Below are 17308 nucleotides of genomic sequence, written 5' to 3'. Positions count from 1 at the left end.
GCTGAGGCTGAAATATAAACTCCCCTAATGAGTAAGATATATTGTCAGTGTCAAGTCACATACAATAAAAAATGAGTGAATAATATGTGTACAAAAATGTACCATATGCCATTTCATGATGATTTTTATTATCATATTTATTCTTAAACTGATGCCACAGGCAGGGAAGAACTTTGTACCTTGTGAGGTTTTTCTTTGAAATCTGTGTGTGTATTTTTATTTAGCTGATGCCAATCTGCTTCTAGTTGAATAATGTATATATGTCTGTGCATGTCTATAACGGTAGGTACATACATGTGTGCATGTGTTGTGAAATTCATATGACAGTATAATATTGCTTGGTGACAGTGAGTGTCTTTTTGTCTCTCTCTTTCTTTTTTTTTTCCTTCCAACCCATGTACTCAGGTTGAAATGCAGTCTGTAACCCAGGCACAGGCCAAAGGCTCAGTATCTTACTGGGTGGCTACGCCAGGCTCCAAGCTTGCTTACTCACTACAGACACTTCATGCCCCTGTACTAGGAACTGAGAATTAGTGAAAGCAGCGTCTGAGCCCTTAATTGGTTCTACTGGCAAAGTTCTTATTGTCATTGGTGGGAACTGCATCATGTGTTTAAAAAAGAAATAAATCCTGATTTTGGGCTAGTTTTGTAACTTCATTAAACTTTCTGGTGCTCAGAATCTCACTTCAATCATATGCAGCTTTTAGCCTGACTTTTTCTTCAGCTAAAATCTGCTGATCTTTGCTGGTTGAGCAGGGCTGTGATTTATTATCCATTTTTCCCACCCCACCTACTTCTTCCCTCCACTGTTCTACCCTTCCCACATATGCTTCTTCTCTTCAGGTCTTTATTTTTTTTCCCCCAGTTTGTTTATTTTCTTTCCAGCATCTTACACGCTTTATTGGCTGTTTGAGACCTTCAGAAATTTAACTGAGGGGCCTTATTTGAGTGCCAAATGCAAGATGCTTTAAGAAGTTTCAGTTTTGGGAAGATATCTTGATCTTTGGAAAGGAGCTCTGTAAAGACATTGTAAACAGGGTACCCCAAACTTCTAGTCACTTGAACACCACTTTTTTTTTTAATTAAGTACATTAAGATACCATGACCAAAATAATTTCAAGTGATTTTTACTTATGTTGAGTTCAAAATATTGAAGAACCTCGCTCTGATACTTCCTATATTTACAACTACTGTGTGAGGTTCAGATGGGAAAAACTTCCACCCAGTGAGAACTTCAAGGTTAAGAATATATGAAAATCTGACTTGGGGGGGGAGGAGGAGGTGCAGATTTAACCAGATATTTCTGAAATGCTTTAAAATTACTATTGAGTGGAGTGAGACTATTGCGCCTTTTTTTTTTTTTTTTTTAAACCTAGGTCTGTGTTACGCGCACATACAAAACTTCGGTGAATTTCCTCTCTTTGAGTAGTGACTCTTCAAAACCTACAAAATGAGTCCTGAGTTGAAACAATGGTTAGAGCATAGCGGGTCTGATTCCCTGTCCCGGGGTCAAGACATAATGAAATCATATTTTGTTCTTGATTTCTTCAAGGTTGTGTTATCAGCCACGGGTTTCTTTTTAAATGAAAGGGATGCCTCCATTCTAATGAGGCTGGATCCAAATGAAACTCCATTTTCTACCTCAGTTATCCAAGTGACACACTTAGGGTAGCATTCAGTGTATGTAACTAAACATAAACCTCAAGAGATATCAGAAAATTCTGTAATAGGGACTTGAATAAAGCAGTAAAAAGTCACATGATGTGCATCCTCCTTCTACATATAAATAAATAATGGGTCCTGTTAACAGGCTGTGAGGCTTCATTGTGCTGCAGTTATGGACTTTTCCTGGCCAGGGGGGGAAATAAAAAGGATGCAGCTATAGAAAAAAACGATGGGAACATGTGTGAATTATGTATGGAGGTTTCTAATGTTCTGCACTGTCCTGGGTTAGTGTAGCTGTTCCTGCCCTTCTTGTGGAAATGATGATTCATGCAGGGGCTGCAACTTGAGAAACTAAGTAATTTTAAGTATATTAATGGAATATTTGTAACAGTTGTGAAATATGGGAGGAAGGGTGCAAGAATGAAACAACTAACAAAATTATTCAATAAAATGTAAAATTATGTAATGATCTGCTACTTTTACAGAATTCCTGGGGATTCTGCTCGAGTCACTTGCTATGAGAGATTAACTGTTACGACCTTAGGGCCTGATTCTGTAAGTGTTATATTGCTGGCATAATCCCACTGACTGCACTGGCATCACTTCGTGGAAATCTTTCCAACACCTGGTGCTTAGTATCCCAATTCTGAAATTTTAAAGTAATATTAAAAAAAGACTGGAAATGCTGTTTAGAGTGTGTTCATGTGTGTATGCGTATATATATGAAATAAGAGACAGAACAAGCAAGAACTATTTTGAATCCTAGGTGAGCAAGTATTTGCTCCACCAGCTTCCTCCATTGCTCTTTGCATTCATCACAAAAATCTTGTGCCGTGCATCTGCAGTCGTATAAGAATACTTATATGGTGCAAAACTTGTAAGTGATATAGCATGCTGTCTGCTCGTTTCCTCATTTCCTTGCTCAGCATTTTGCTCATGTTCACGTTCAAGAAAACAGTTCCAGCTCCCAAGAGATGAGATTGAATCAAAACTCCTAGAAGCTGTAAAGCATCAACTTTTCTGTTCTTCTTTCTTACCATATGGATTTCAAACCTTTAGGTTCATGATTTTACATGGTTCTTTGCAACCTTGAGGGCTAGAAACTTCAACCTGCTTATATGGTCTTTATGTCAAATGCCATGAGACGTACTGAAGTTAAAAAAACAAACCAAACAAACAAAAAAAAACCCAACCCACCGTAGATTCACAAGTTCATAATGTTAGAAAAGAACTGGTTCAAACACAGAACGCCCTTTCTGTAGAAATGTTAACACCTGAACTATTTCATTCCAAACTGGAAATGTCTTGGGCTTTTGGGTTATCAACTGCTGCACTGCAGGTTTTTTTCAGAATTTAACAGTGTCTGCTCGATCTTTTTCTTAATGAAATTTTGGAGAATGAGAGCATTTCTGCAGAAAATCTTTTTATTTCTGGAAAATAGCATTTCTCAAGAGGAGAAAAGTTCAGTAAGATTATGTAGAAATAAAATTAATCAGCTCTAGCACTAGGACTTTGAGGGGGTTTGGTCAGCCAGCTGGTTGACACCTCTCAAGAAGGTGAAGCTTTGTGAATTTATTTTAGCAAATAAAAGCAAGATTCACTAGCCTTCAAAAAACCAACTCTCTAACTGGAGGAGGCTGAAAATGTCTGCTTAAAGGAATAATACAGCTGTAGTGGGATTTTTAATGATAAAGGCTGCGTTAGAATGCAACCTGCCGTTGCAATATGTTACATGTTATATCAGCAACAATGAAAATTTCACTATATGCTTCCTGTGATATAGAGGATAAACTGTCCTTTATATCACATATGAGGTTTGTGCATACCTCTGACCTTTTAAGTCTTGCTAATCAATTCTCATCCATCAGGGTATCCACAAATTGCTGTATGACTTGCTCGAGAGGGGAAATTCTCCTCTCATTATACACAGTACAAAAGGTTTGTCTCCCCCTGAAGCATGAAGGTATTGCTGGAGGCAGGTTACTGAACTAGATGTACAAGTGGACTTGATCTGTTTTGGCACATCCTATAACGCCAGCATGAAGACACCGAGAGAGTCATCGTTGGGTTCCAGCGTCACGTTAGGCCACAACAATGAATGGTGCCTAATTTGACAATTCTGCAACTGGTGTTGTCAGAGCGGTTCTGTGCTGGGAAAGTTTGTGGAAGTCAGGGGAGCTATACCAGTAAAAAGCTAGAAAAAGCCAACAGTGAATTATATCCATTGAAGAGTATTTTATTTGGCAGGGGATGAACGCCTGTCTCTAAGTGCAGGATACCTCTTGGCACCCATGGGAGCGGTGGATGTCCAGGAACTGCAATAATCCAGCTGTGGGAATCTGACTGCAAAGTGCTGTATGTCCCTGTAGGGTGAAGGGCACCTACGTAATAGTAATGGGATGTGATGTTATTAGAAATTCAGGATCTTACAGGAGTCTGCTTTTGATATGATGTCCATTGCGTGATACTTAGAGCTTTGACTTCAAGGGCCTGTGTTGCTCTTGCGTGACGTGCTTCATTTGGGAGGAAAAAAACCTCACCCCGAAAACAAAATAACCCCCTAATCCTACAAGTTCCTAGTGCATAATTGATCTGAATCCAAGTAAAAAGCAGCTTTTCCCCCAAGAAGAATTCCTAGATCTGTTCGTTCACAATTTTTGCAGATGTTTATTTGAGTGCAAGCAACACAGTGTAATGAAACAAATGAGTTGGAAGTGTCAGAATGCCCAATTATACAACCCACTGCCTGTCTATGAGGCTGAACAACGGAAACTACCAGGCATGCTTTACTCATTTAACTTCGTTTAAACTATTCTTGGCATCCAAGTTGCATTAATGCAATAACTTGTGTGGCAATTAACAAACTGTAGCAATCGCAGACATTCATACGGCGTGTTGGGGGAGGGTTGCGGGGTAGGCAGTTAGCTGTTTGGCTAATTTCCTGGTGGACCTGAAAGGAGGGAGGAAAAGATTCAATTCTGGTTTTCTTCTTTCAAATCTGAAAAGGAAAAAAGAAAAAATCCCCATAAAATCTGAATAGGAGTTGCTGTTGTTCCTCCCAAAAGGACTTAAATTCTTCTCTTTGTCAGTTTGTTCCTTTAACCACCGTCATAATTTCCTTTCCTTACTTGCTCTCAAGTCCTGTGTCATAAAAAAGATGGACGAGGGGAGGAGGACGCCGTTGTCAGGAAAGAGGTTGGAAGTGAACGGGAAGGGGAAGGTGAGAATCCACTAGAAAAAGGCAGAAAACCTCATTATATTTAGGAAAAGGACAGCTGCAGTAGTAACTACAGCTGGACCATCAGGGGAATGGAGAACCTGAAGATGAAAGAGCCAGTCCAGAGCTGCGCACTAAGGAATTTTTGAAAGAATAAACTTGATCTTATGCTCTGAAGGCAGCCAGGCAGGGCCTATTTTCACAGACATTGGTCTCATTGACTTATATTTAAGTTTTCTTTGAAAAGAGACCACAGATTTGAACCCATCTTGTTCAAATAGACGTATCTTTTATATATGCAAAATGTCACTTGACTGTAAATTATTTCAGTCTGCGCTTTCTCTGCTGTCTAAGTGGTAGAATATAAAGTGGACTGAGACACACATTATGCAGAATTCTGTATGATTGTTAATAATAGCTGCCCGGCCACTCTTCTACAATTTTATGGCTTAAAAATAACACTCAGCTGTTCTGGAACAAGAGGCCATTGGAAAGGGGTGAGGGCAGAATCTTTCATAACCTCTGAGTGGAAACAGTAGCTGCTGATCTGTTGGCACAGGAATTACCCAAGCCTATTATTATTCTATAAAAAGTAAATTGTTATTACCATATGTACAGACCTCCGTTTGGCGGTGCAGAATCAGAACGGCTATTTCCTGACAGCCTGTGCTTGTTGTAGCTGTGTTGTGTGTGTCATACAAAGGAGCTTCTTGGGGATGGAGGATAACAAAAACCACTCATGAAAGGATGGCCACTTACTGCGCATAACTACAAGGGCTCTTCCAGGGGGTGTGACCTCCAAAATTCCTATCGGCAGTAAAACAATACAGCGTCTTTCTTACTTTTTTGTAGTGGAGAGCAATACATAACCATACTTGGTGGAGGCACGCTTTTAGTGTCCAAGCCCACAATCCTCAATCCTGTTTAGTAACATATATTCATGTAGGAAGCAAGAGCAAATGAAGGAGTACAGAGCTGAGCTCTCTCTAGACAGTTGGGGCATTTGACTTTCCTAGCTTCAGGAGAATGTTAAAGGTCTTTTTCATAATAAAGCTTCCTAAGTGTGTGGTTTTGGTTAACTTGAGGCTGAAAACCCAAACCCAGGTCTGTGCTAAAGCAACAGCAGCTGTCTTCATGTAGGCTAATAGTATGACTTGGCAATTTCTGTGTCAGATCACTGAATGCTTTTTTTTTTTGTCAAACTGACTTCCAGAGAACAGTTTGCAGGAGTAATTACTAGTAACAAGTAAGACTTACAAAATTGGATCTTAAGTCACCTGACAAATTCAGACTGTTTCCTCTTTGGAAACTGTGCTCAAATTTTCTAGAGGTATTTCTGGAAGCTGTAAAGTGTAATATATGCATGGCAACTCAAAGGTAAAAGCATGCAGTGCCTGCAGTCTGCTTTTGAATAGTGTTGCAGGAATATCGGTTTGTGCAGGGGTGTCACAGCTTTCCTGCAGAATTTGTATGTCGCACTAGATCATGGATGCGTAAGAGTAATTGCCTAATTCTGCAACTTGTCCTTATACTGGCATGGGGTGGGTTCGCTCCACTGGGTTCTCAAATCAAATATATTTTAAGTGTGAGGAAATGGCTCTTTATGTTCACATACTGTATGAAGTGCTTAATCATTCATAGCTGAAAATTAGCTGAGTGTGATTATTCACCAAGGTACATTAACAGCAGCTGGTGTTTTACTGCATTCCCACAAGAGAACAAAATACTCGTCCAAAATGTATGCAGAGCTTTTACAGTCTTCTGGGTAAATACCTAGTGGAAAATGGACCAAGTCCTCCTGCTTGCACATTTACTGACAGAGAAAGTCTTGTTTTCAAAGCTATTGTGCTAAACTGATGAAAATGTTTCTTGGGCAGTGTGGCACAGAGGCCAGCTCCCACCCCTTGGGCAGTGTGGCACAGAGGCCAGCTCCCACCCCTTCTATGGTCTCCCTGCCTCTGGTTCTGGGCTGGGATGGCGGAGGGCAAACACTGCATACCTGCTCCTTGGGGAGGAAGAGAGATTGAGCTTGCCACATTGTCTCCTCTTTATTCCAGAATAGAAGCCAATTATTGTTGCAAACCGTACTCAGGTCTGCCTGTGAGTTCTGCTGCGCTCCCCTCTGCTGCCTTGGTCCGTGTACCAAAGCTCAGAGGTGATGCTGTGAAGACACTAAGCACTGGTCTAGTGAGTGCTCGTACATTTTCAGAGAGCGCGCTGGTCTGCCAGAAACTCAAACATGTTAATATTCCAGTCACACTTACTTTTCATAGTTACAGTGAAAGTTGAAAGAAAGGGTGTAAATGAGACATCATTCAGTCCATCCACCTGCCCCAAGACAGTACAGATACAACCGATATATTTCAGACAAATTTCTATATAGCTGTTCTTAAAAGGCTTAAATAATGACGATCACAGGATATCTGCAGGCCAACTCTTCCAGGGCTTAACTATCCTTACCATTAGAAAGTGCTTCCTAAAGTCTAACCTCAATCTCCCTTGCTGCCGTTTCAACCTATTTCTACACATCCTACCCTAAGCAAACATGGAAAAGGGCTTATTTCCTTTCTCTTTCTAGCAGCCTTTTTCTATATTTGAAGATTGTTATCGCGTCTCCCTTCAGACATTTATTTTTAGACTAAAAATAAACGCTGCTTCTCCCTGACTTTCCTCTGAGGATAGGTTTCGAGACCTCTGGTGATAATTCTTTTCATCTGAACTCTTTCCAGTTGGCCTGCATTGTTCTTGCATTAGATACTGTGCCCAAACCCGGCTGCAGTACTCCAGCTGCGGGAGCCTTACCACTTCTTAGCAAAGCAGAAGGTTTACTTCAGCTGTCTTATGAGCAGCACTCCTGTTTATATATCCCCCTTTGATATTTGCTTTCTCTCAAAAGCAAAATATTCTTGACTTGTGTTCGGTTTGTGATCCATTATGATTCCCAAATCCTTTTCTGAAGACTCGCTGCCTCTCCAGTTGTTTCCTGTCTTATGTCTTTTGTCAGCTGCACAGATGTATGTATGTATATGCGGTTGGCACATTTCATAGTCTGCTACTTGAAACTTGTTGAAGTGCATCCTCATTTTCTCAGACACTTTTTCCTCTTTCTCAAGATTGCTTGGAGCCCTAAATCTCTCCTCTAAAGGATCTGTTGTACTTTCCCAGCTCGATACTCTCTTCAGACCTGTTGTTTTATCTCTCACCATACCAAATTATTAATGAAAATATTGAAAAGTCCCAGAATGAAAACAGGTTCCTGCAGTTAATTCAACTTCCCTATTTGGCAGTGAAGCACTGCTTGTGTGATTTTTCAAATAGTCATGAACCAAAATGAACAGTTTCACCTAAACCTTAGTTGTCTTTTTTGTGATAAATTTGTGAATGAGTGTCAAAATCCTTACTGAAGTCAAGACCTAGTACAGCCACTGCTTTTTCAGTCTCCATAAGACCCATCCCGTCATGGAATAAAATTGGTTTGTTGGATATGTTATGTACATGGGTCATTTATGTTTGTTTATAACTTTCCTTGTCTGCTTAATTACTGCTTGCAAATGATTTAATTTTGTTCAATATCTTTCTGGGATTTGAAGTTACATTGATTAATCTGTAAGTCTATCAAGGTATTTGAAAAAGTGAAACACATTTTGTCAAGGTTTCCTTCATATGGTTATCTGGATACATATATACATTTGTCTACCCATCTCCTTGCATTTTGTTGTGGATATGCTTGTCGGCAGCAGGATCTGTGCTTAACATGTACTTGATTTCCAGTCCCAAATTTCAAGGTACTTGTCAGCTAGCTACAAAATTAGTACTGGCTGGCTGGCCTCCATCTCTGGCCGCCTCTTGAACCTGGTTCATTCAGGCCACAGGGAACGATTTCGTTTTTCAGTGCTTTGGGATAATAGGCTTCTCCTCCCCAATTAGGCAAGAGAACTTCTGTTCAGCCTAACTAGGATGAGAAATGGTACATAGTTACAGCAAGCAGGTTTATGCTTAGGCTTGTGAATCTGTGATACATATTCTGCCTTGTTTTTGCACTTTATAAATGTATGGGAGCGACTGAATGACTGAAGCTTTCAAATCTACCTCTTGGTTTTTTCAAGGTCCCTAATGTGTCAGGATTTAGCTATGGCAGAGATTTGTTCCAGCAGCTTCGTTCTCATGGCAATATAGCTGTCACTTCAACAACGCTGACTTCTAAAATTTTTTCACCATCTTCCTCTGGTGTCCTTAGTTGTACTAAGTGATTACATTCTGCCTTTAGTGATGAGCAGAGTTTAGACGTAACTCCTATTAAAATCCAGCCTCTGTCTCTCTGCCCTTTGCACTGCTTCAAAGTCACAAGAGCAAAACAACAACGCTGTAGCAAACTTGGCTTTCCAGTTCTAATCAGGAGCAGTGCTTGTGTGAGATCAGCGGCTCTTTGTTTTAATAGATGCGTTCAGAAGCTTTTCCTTTCTTTGTTGGGTTTGTATATTTTTTCCAGATTAACTGATTTATCTTCCATGTTTTATAGGGGGAGTCGCTAGCAGTGCCTACTTTTAAGCTGCTTAAAGCTTTCCATTACAAAAGATGCTTCCAGTCTTTCCTTTGAGAAGTTCCTGTCTTTCTCCTGTTTGCAGCGAGTCATTGATATGCAGCATGAAGGATGCCCTTTGGCTAAGGAAATGCCCCTTTTTGTTGTTATTTTTTCTCCTATTCCATAGAATGACATCCAGCTTGTCCTGAGATACCAAATATTAAAAATTGCCATGTCACTTTGTTGCCTTGTGTGCTCCAAGAAGTGCTGGCAGCCCACCAAAATCTCAATGCAGTTTAAAGCCAGGCTCTCACTTGTGCCACAAATGCAAAGGTGGAGAAAGAACTGTGAGTCCCAGAAAGGCAATGGATTAGTTATAGCTAAGTGGTTAAAAACAACTTCTTGCTTTCCAGGGAGCAGAAAGAAACTGTCTCCCAATGCAGGTTTCAAGCAGCCTATTGCTCATCCTCCTCCAGTGTACCACTTGAGGGCTAGAGCTTCCTGAGATGTCGGTGAGAGTACCTGGCTCCTCCAACCGTTCCTCATCTTGGGGAAAAACTATACCAAGCAGGAGTGTCCAAAACTTCATCACACATTCAGCCCATGCACTCTGAAAGAGAAGGTCCAGTGACATAGTAGGCAATGGTCTGTATTGTCACAGAGGTGGTTGAATGCAAGCTGCACTGGGCCATTGTAAAGCCAAGCACTGGAGATGTTGGACAGGCCACCTTTGCAAGCTGAGTAACAATTTCCTGAACACAGCAGAGTAAGGTGGCTGGATGGTTAGATGGTTTGAACCTGATCCATGTTACTGAAGCAAATGGATCCTTGCTGCTCTCCCCAACAGGCACTGGCTCTCTGCAACTCCTCAAAATGACCTTTTGAGTCATCTGGTGCCTCGTGCACTCCCAGAAACCAGCCTGCCCCTTCTGTGCGTCACCTACTAAGTCTAGTCTGGTGGTCTTACCTAAGCAAAAGCTGCTGCTAATTTTAACAGAGGCCCTGACTAAAACCTATTGCTGTATGATATTGCGGAGGCAGGGTTTTCTGGTGATTACTCTTGCCCTTTGATACTATGCTGTGTGCAAGGCAATACGCACTTCACTTCCAGTACATTTTCACGTACGTAAACCTTGTACAAGTGAGTCTCCAAGTAATTCAACCAAAGTTCAACTCTGAATCCAATCAAGTAGTTCAGCTCTGAAGTTAATGGTTGCAGAATCAACCTCTTCATCATCAGGCCTTCCATTCTGTCAGGTGCAGCAAAAAAGTGTTTCCATTTAACTTTTCCTTCCATCTGGGATGGGAACAAACAATCCACAGTGAATTCTGTCTCCTTCCACTCTCTCTCCATTCCCCAGGTATGAGTTCCCTTTTGTTGTTGGAGGGAAGGAAAAAAAGCCCCAACATGTTGAAATTGCCACACTGCAAGGCAGCGTGTTTTGAGAAACTTCTGCAACCAGAAGAGCTGCCACCAGTCTCCAAGCCCTGTCTCACTGCACAGCTGGAGAGGACCATCAGGGCTTAAGGAGTTGCCACCTGTGCAATTTCAGGGCAAAAAAGGGCTTAAAAATGTTAACGAAATTCTTTAAAATGTCTTCACTATGGAAAACTTCAGAGCATCTGTCATTTGTAAATTTTAACAGTGGGAATATCCTGCAGAAGAAAAATCTGAGTCTTAACCTGATGTATTGGTTAAATATGGATTCTCTGGCACAAGCAACTGTTTTTCAATGTTTGCGCTGCCCTGCTATGGGTTAAGAAATACAACAGCAATTAACATAGATGCACTCTGGTAACTTGCTTGTGCACCAGGGCTATTAATATCCATCTATCTTTCTGGCTGCTTTCGAACAGGAGACCAGAATAATCTCCCCCCCAAATGCTGAGGCAATACCTTGCGTCGTAAACTGCTGTAACTGTAATGAAATCAGACTTACACCACTTTATTTTATGAAAGCTGTTTTGTCAAGCTCTTGACAATGCCCCTCTGTTATCGGGGGGGTACCGTGTGTCTTACAGTGTAACGCAGCCGTTGCCATTTGTGTCTCAACTTGTCCAGCATTCCCATGTCTTTGAATTTCCTGGCACTTTAACTTACACGATAAATGTAGCTTTCTTTTCTTCTTGAATCAGACGCAGCTATTTCCCAATGACGATAAACCTGAAGAAACATCCTAAAAGCTAGATATACACGTCTCTTTCACATTTATTGTGAATGTAAAATACGCTGCAAAGAATATAAGCTGCTGCCAGGCATGTAGCCATAAGATGGGTGTTTTTCTCACATATGTATCCATTTCTTTTAATAATGAATAATGGACTTTATATTTAAAAGTGACGTTTCTATGAATGTGCTAGATTGTGCTATATTTCTTTCACATGAGTATATTCCCATCATGGCAAACTTCTCACAGAGCTTGCCTTGGGGGGTTTTGTTTAAAGTAATGTACTTTAATGAAAAAGAGCTGCTGAAATTTGTCAGCTTCTTCCAGCGTGATTGTGCTTTGGTGGTGGTTTAAAAAAACCTTTACCCACTTTATGATCTTCCTGCTTATTCCAAAATCCCTCTTCATTTTTAAAAGTAAAAAGATATATGTACACACATATTACTGAAAGCCCTAAAACTGCCTTGGACCTTTTGCATGAACAGTCTCATTGAAGTCAATGAGTAATAGAGGTAGGCTTTAGCTGTGTGCAATTTTCAAGCTCAGGCTGTAGGGTAGATTTCAAATATTACAATTTGCAGATATACACTTTGCATGGAGTTTTCAAAACCAGCGTTACATTTTAAGGACTTGATATCTAATGAGAAATGGATGACACTGATATGGTGTTGCCAGTAGATGGTTTTGGAGATTATCAGCCTTGACTCAATGAAGTGCAGACATCTTTGTAAGAGTAAGGGCAAATGAATGAAGTACCCGTGTACTTGTAAGAGTAATGGCAAGCAAGTGCACAGGTTCTTGTACGTTTTTTGTTTCTTGTGTTTTCCTTGGGAGAATTTAAAGTCCTCTGGCACTGGGCAGATGGGCAAGGCAAACCGTATGGCCGCAGTGGTCTGCGACACGCAGGTTCTTGGTTATTTGTTTCCTCTTCTCCAGGGGGCTGTAGAGGAGACTAACTCAAAAATAAATTTAATTCCTGTAAGGTCAGCTCTCCTTTACCAGAGGCAGTAAGGGGCTGGATGGCTGCAGTGCTGAAAAGTGAGGAAATATTTGAAGAAGGCAGCTCACGCCTGGCATGGCTGCCGCCAAGGCAGACATAGTAAGCCCTGCTGAAGGCAAGGTGGCCTCTGGGGTGCTGCTAAGGTGTGTTGGAGATGGTCTGGGGGAGATGTACCATCCTGCGGGGCAGCAGCTGTGCTCCTGCAGCCCAGGCTGCAGAAGCGCACTCATGCAAAGCACTGACAAAAGGAACTGCTCCTGCTTGGGCAGGAGCCCGGCTCTGCACTGAGCCAGCACTGGTGCCAAAGATGACCTGCGGCACAGGGATCTGGGAGCAGCTGGTACATAACTTACAGGTGACAAGTGCAGGGTGTGACACACTTTGTCCTGGAAAAAGCTTCCTAGCTGCAGGCAATGTGCTGGATTTACAGACAATTGGTTTCTGTGGTTTGGAGGAGTTAGTGGACACTACCAGGTATTCAGGTCATTTTCAGATCAGACTGGCTGCTCCTGTATTCTAAGTATCTTGATGGATCCTGACATATATAAGGTCAATAAGGTCATCAGGAATGATAATTTTTGAAAGTGTGTCTTCATTTATGAACACTGATGGATATCTGAAACTAGAAAGATACACACACACACACACACACACACACACCCCGAGAAAGAAATACAAAGTGGAAATATTCCCTCAGAGACTTACTAAGCCAAACGTTTCAGGCTACATCAGATTGGCCCCTGCGAGAGGGTTGCTGAGTGAGCCTCGCCAGGAAGGACCCGCAGATCAAATGATCCTTCCTGGCACAGAAGCAACAAAAATGAAGATACTGATCCTCGGCACGGCCTGACCATCTGATCACTTGCTTTTCCATACCAAAGATCAGCATCTGTTTTCCAATGGTAGGCCTTGGGTTATTGCTCAACAACTGTCTCGGTTATTTGGCAATATCATAGTGTGTCCCTAATAGTTGGCTGCAAAACTGACATTTGGCCTCCCTTTCTTACTCCATACTGTTCTAGACAAGCAAGCATTTCCTCCGGAGCCTGGACTTGTTTCTCTGTAGAAATGCCCAAAATTTCAACAAGCAGCTGTATACGGTCTCAATCAAATGGTTCAGCAAGGAAACACGTTTTAGAGGTTATTAGGTAAAGACGAAACCTGTAGGAACTCTGTAATCTATGCAAATTCCTCTTCAGTAGGAGGAAAATTCTTTCAATGTAAGAGTGGGATTTCTCCAAGTCAATACTTCCCTCTTCCCTAATAAATCTTTAAGAACTTAAAAAAAACCCAATTAAAATCTCAAAACAAAATTTCAGCTCCCATCAGAACATGCCCTGAAAGGGTAAATGAAGTCAGAAAGGGCCAACATTTTTCTTATTGATTTGTATCAGATACTACAGTGATGGATAGCAGTAAATTAAGTGGTGCAGGGTCTTCAGTGGCATATGTGCCTCTTTCTAGTTGCTTTATGTTGTTTCAGCTTGCTATTAGCTCTTCAGAGACATTCTCAGCTTGTTGGGAAGATAGTTTGTCACAGAGTGATTTCTTTTTTTCCTCCTGCAGTGTGACATCCATGCCAGCTTATTCCACTACCCATTTTGGAGTGTTTTAAGGTGGCCAAAATTGCTGCTGTTACTCCATATGAGGACCAGTCAGGCAAATGCTTCCCACACAAAACCATTTCTAGACTAGCCGGTTTTGTAAGTCACATGTAAATGTCTAGTGGAGCGCTCTGGAAATTTTTGAATTGCAAGTAATATACAAATTGAGTTATTTTGTAGTTGAAGTGTGACTAATACTTGTTTTACGTAGTTCAAGTTGATGATTACAAGGTTTGAAGCTTGGATGAATAGAATTTAGTACCTAATACTCTGCAGAGCTTGTTTTCATTTTACATTTAATAAATTGATTTTTCTTTTAATGGATTCTCTTTGAAATGTTATGTTTGTACCAATGTCTAGTCTTCACTATTGCTATGTTGCATTACCAAGGGCAATATGAGTTTAAGTCACTTTATGATAAAACTTTGCATAATCTGCTCATACAAACTAATTAAATGTCAGGTCATTGTAATACAGAGCTCATATTATCACCATGGGTCACTAGAAACAGCAATTAGTAATTCATGTGTAATCCAGTTAAATTCAAATTAAGAAAAAGAACATCGAGTCAGAGTTTTGTTCCTAATTCCTAGTTTTTATAATTTTGTATGGGTTTATGGGGGCACCACTTAAAAACACAGCTTCAGAATTGGTTTTTAATGTAATTTAATTTGATTTATACTGCTCAAGCATGGCTCTTAGGTTGTTCTAACCACTGGTCATATGAGTGACTTGTACTTAGAAATTAATTAACTTCAGAACATATACATATTTTGAATATGTTAATCCTTCACTAACTACACTGTTATTTTACTGGTGGATATTTAATGGTATGAAGGACCTCTGTATTCAGCTTTTGCAAACAGAAACAAAAGGAGTGGCTGGTTGTTAGGTGAACTACGCAATTCATACTGTAGTAAGCCATAAAAAATGAAAGAGTACAACAGTAGAAAGACATGGAGGTTGCTGCACCCTGTCTTGTGCTAGGCAAAGGCAAGAGAGAAGACAGGAGGGTGTTTTCTTCCACGGCTAGTTCTGCCCTGGTGGGGCAAGGGCTCTGCACTGGGGAAGCACCGGCTGGTGCTCTGTCATGCGGGATGTCCAGCTCATCCCCTGGTTTGTATCGCCTGGTGCCCAAGGGAAAATGTACCACAGGATGCGTTGTCTTACCCTGCCACGTGTGATCCTGTTCCTGCAGCCAAGGACTTACCAGCTGCGGTCAGTGTGCCCTTACTGTAGTACTTTGTCTTGCTGTAAATGTACTGCAGCCAGAGCAAAATCTCTACTGCTAAAGTCCTCCTGCTATTGCTTTTTTTGTTAGAGCTCCAGATAAGAAGGGTGTGCTCAACATTAGGTACCATCAGCTTGCTCTCTCTATAGTCTTTATAGGCTTTTTCCGTTAATTTTCCTAGATATATTTGGATTCAGACTTCTTAGTGTTTGCCTTTCTTTGGTTAAAACCTCATTAGGCTCCTATCATATTTCAAACTAAATAGAATATCCTGACTAAAATGTCAGTGACATTCTTATAATGGCCATGTCTGAAGAAGCTAAAATACTGGTTGTAATTTATTTATATAGCATGCAAAGGTTGTAGGTGATTTAGAGAGAAGTCTAAAGACAAACAGTCATTCTGGTCATGCAATGGTATATCTCAGATTGTCTCAGCTTCATCAGAAGACTTTTAGTTGGTGCGAGCAGTGTCAGAGCTGGATTAAATGTCACAGCGTGAAGATACCCACCGTTCCCAGCCCTGCTCTTGAGTAGTCGTTGGATCTGCACAAAAATGGTCACTGGTTTCACTGGATGTCATGTGAGACCTGTTGTGCGTTGCTTTCTCAGTAAGGGGTTCTATTAAAATCTCTTTGAAATCCATTAAAGATGAAAGGAGCAGCATATTCCAGGGCACTTTTGTTTTGATGAGACTCAAATTTAAGTATCTAACTTCAGTTGCCAGGTTTGAAAGAGTTGGCTGTCTTTTTTCCCTTAACAAAGTGAACATTTGAATTCTAAATCACAATCAGCTGAGCCCATGACTGCCAAATTAGGGATGACAGGTATACCCTGCTGTGCATAGTTCAGAGAGATGTTTTTGGATATGAATTTAGGCATGATTTCTTTGTAACTTTCCTGTCACATTCACTTTGTAATACAGTAATCACCGAGCATTCACAAATAAGTGGTTACCCCAAAATATTGCTTGCAGTCAGTTTATTAGTGTGTGCAATACAGCTGTGTGCTGGTAACCTGTAATATTGCAACATACTGAAAACTTGAACTGCAGAATCAAATAAACATAGAGATTAATCAAGTGCTGTGCTAATCAATTTTTCATATTTAATTAAAGAAAGTGTTTTGCTTTGGAAAGTTGCCGTGAAAGCTGCAGATTTCCATTCCCATCCCAGCAGACCGATACTGAACCCAACAAACCGCACTGCATGGTACGTGGGGCTGGTGGGCGTCAGAGGGAGCTGGGCAGCTGGAACAACTGAGTATGGAGCATGGAGAAGGCTGTGATATGCTTATGTCTCTTCTCTGGACTGATGACTTAGTAAATATCACACGAGGCTGCATCATTTTACATCAGCTGAGATCCTGGCCTTCTATTTTGGAGGAAAAAGGAGTGTTTTGAAAAGAGAGAGAGACAGAGTGATGAAGGACCTGGAGATGGGAAGCTGGCATGCTACCAGAGCAGCCCTTGCTTAAGTAGAGCTGTGTTCAAGTACTGCTGTGCTCTTTGCCATTGTTTCACAAAGGCAATTATGCTGAGTTCATTAAGACGACATCAAAGGCAGAGAGCTCCCACCATCTATTGTACCACCACTACAGCAAGTATGCAAGTGTGCTGTTCATATGCATAGAGAAATGGTAGTGGGTATTTTGTTTTCCCGCCTTAAAGCCTAAATTCAACATCATTTATAGACAATGAAGTCAAAGAGAAATTTGAAGAATGTCTCTGAAAATAAGCCTGCTTTAAAGTAATTATCTCTCAGTGTAGTTAAAGGTTAATTTGGACAACATAGAGTTTACAGAATCCCAAACAGGAGAGTTTACTGTCTTTATGTACATTACAGACCATGGCATCAACTCCCTTCCCGCTGATGTTGGCAGAAAACTCCATCTGGTTTTGAA

Source organism: Aptenodytes patagonicus, chromosome 2 (genome assembly GCF_965638725.1).
Source record: "Aptenodytes patagonicus chromosome 2, bAptPat1.pri.cur, whole genome shotgun sequence".
Lineage (NCBI taxonomy): Eukaryota > Metazoa > Chordata > Aves > Sphenisciformes > Spheniscidae > Aptenodytes > Aptenodytes patagonicus.
This window is presented reverse-complemented; position numbering follows the sequence as displayed.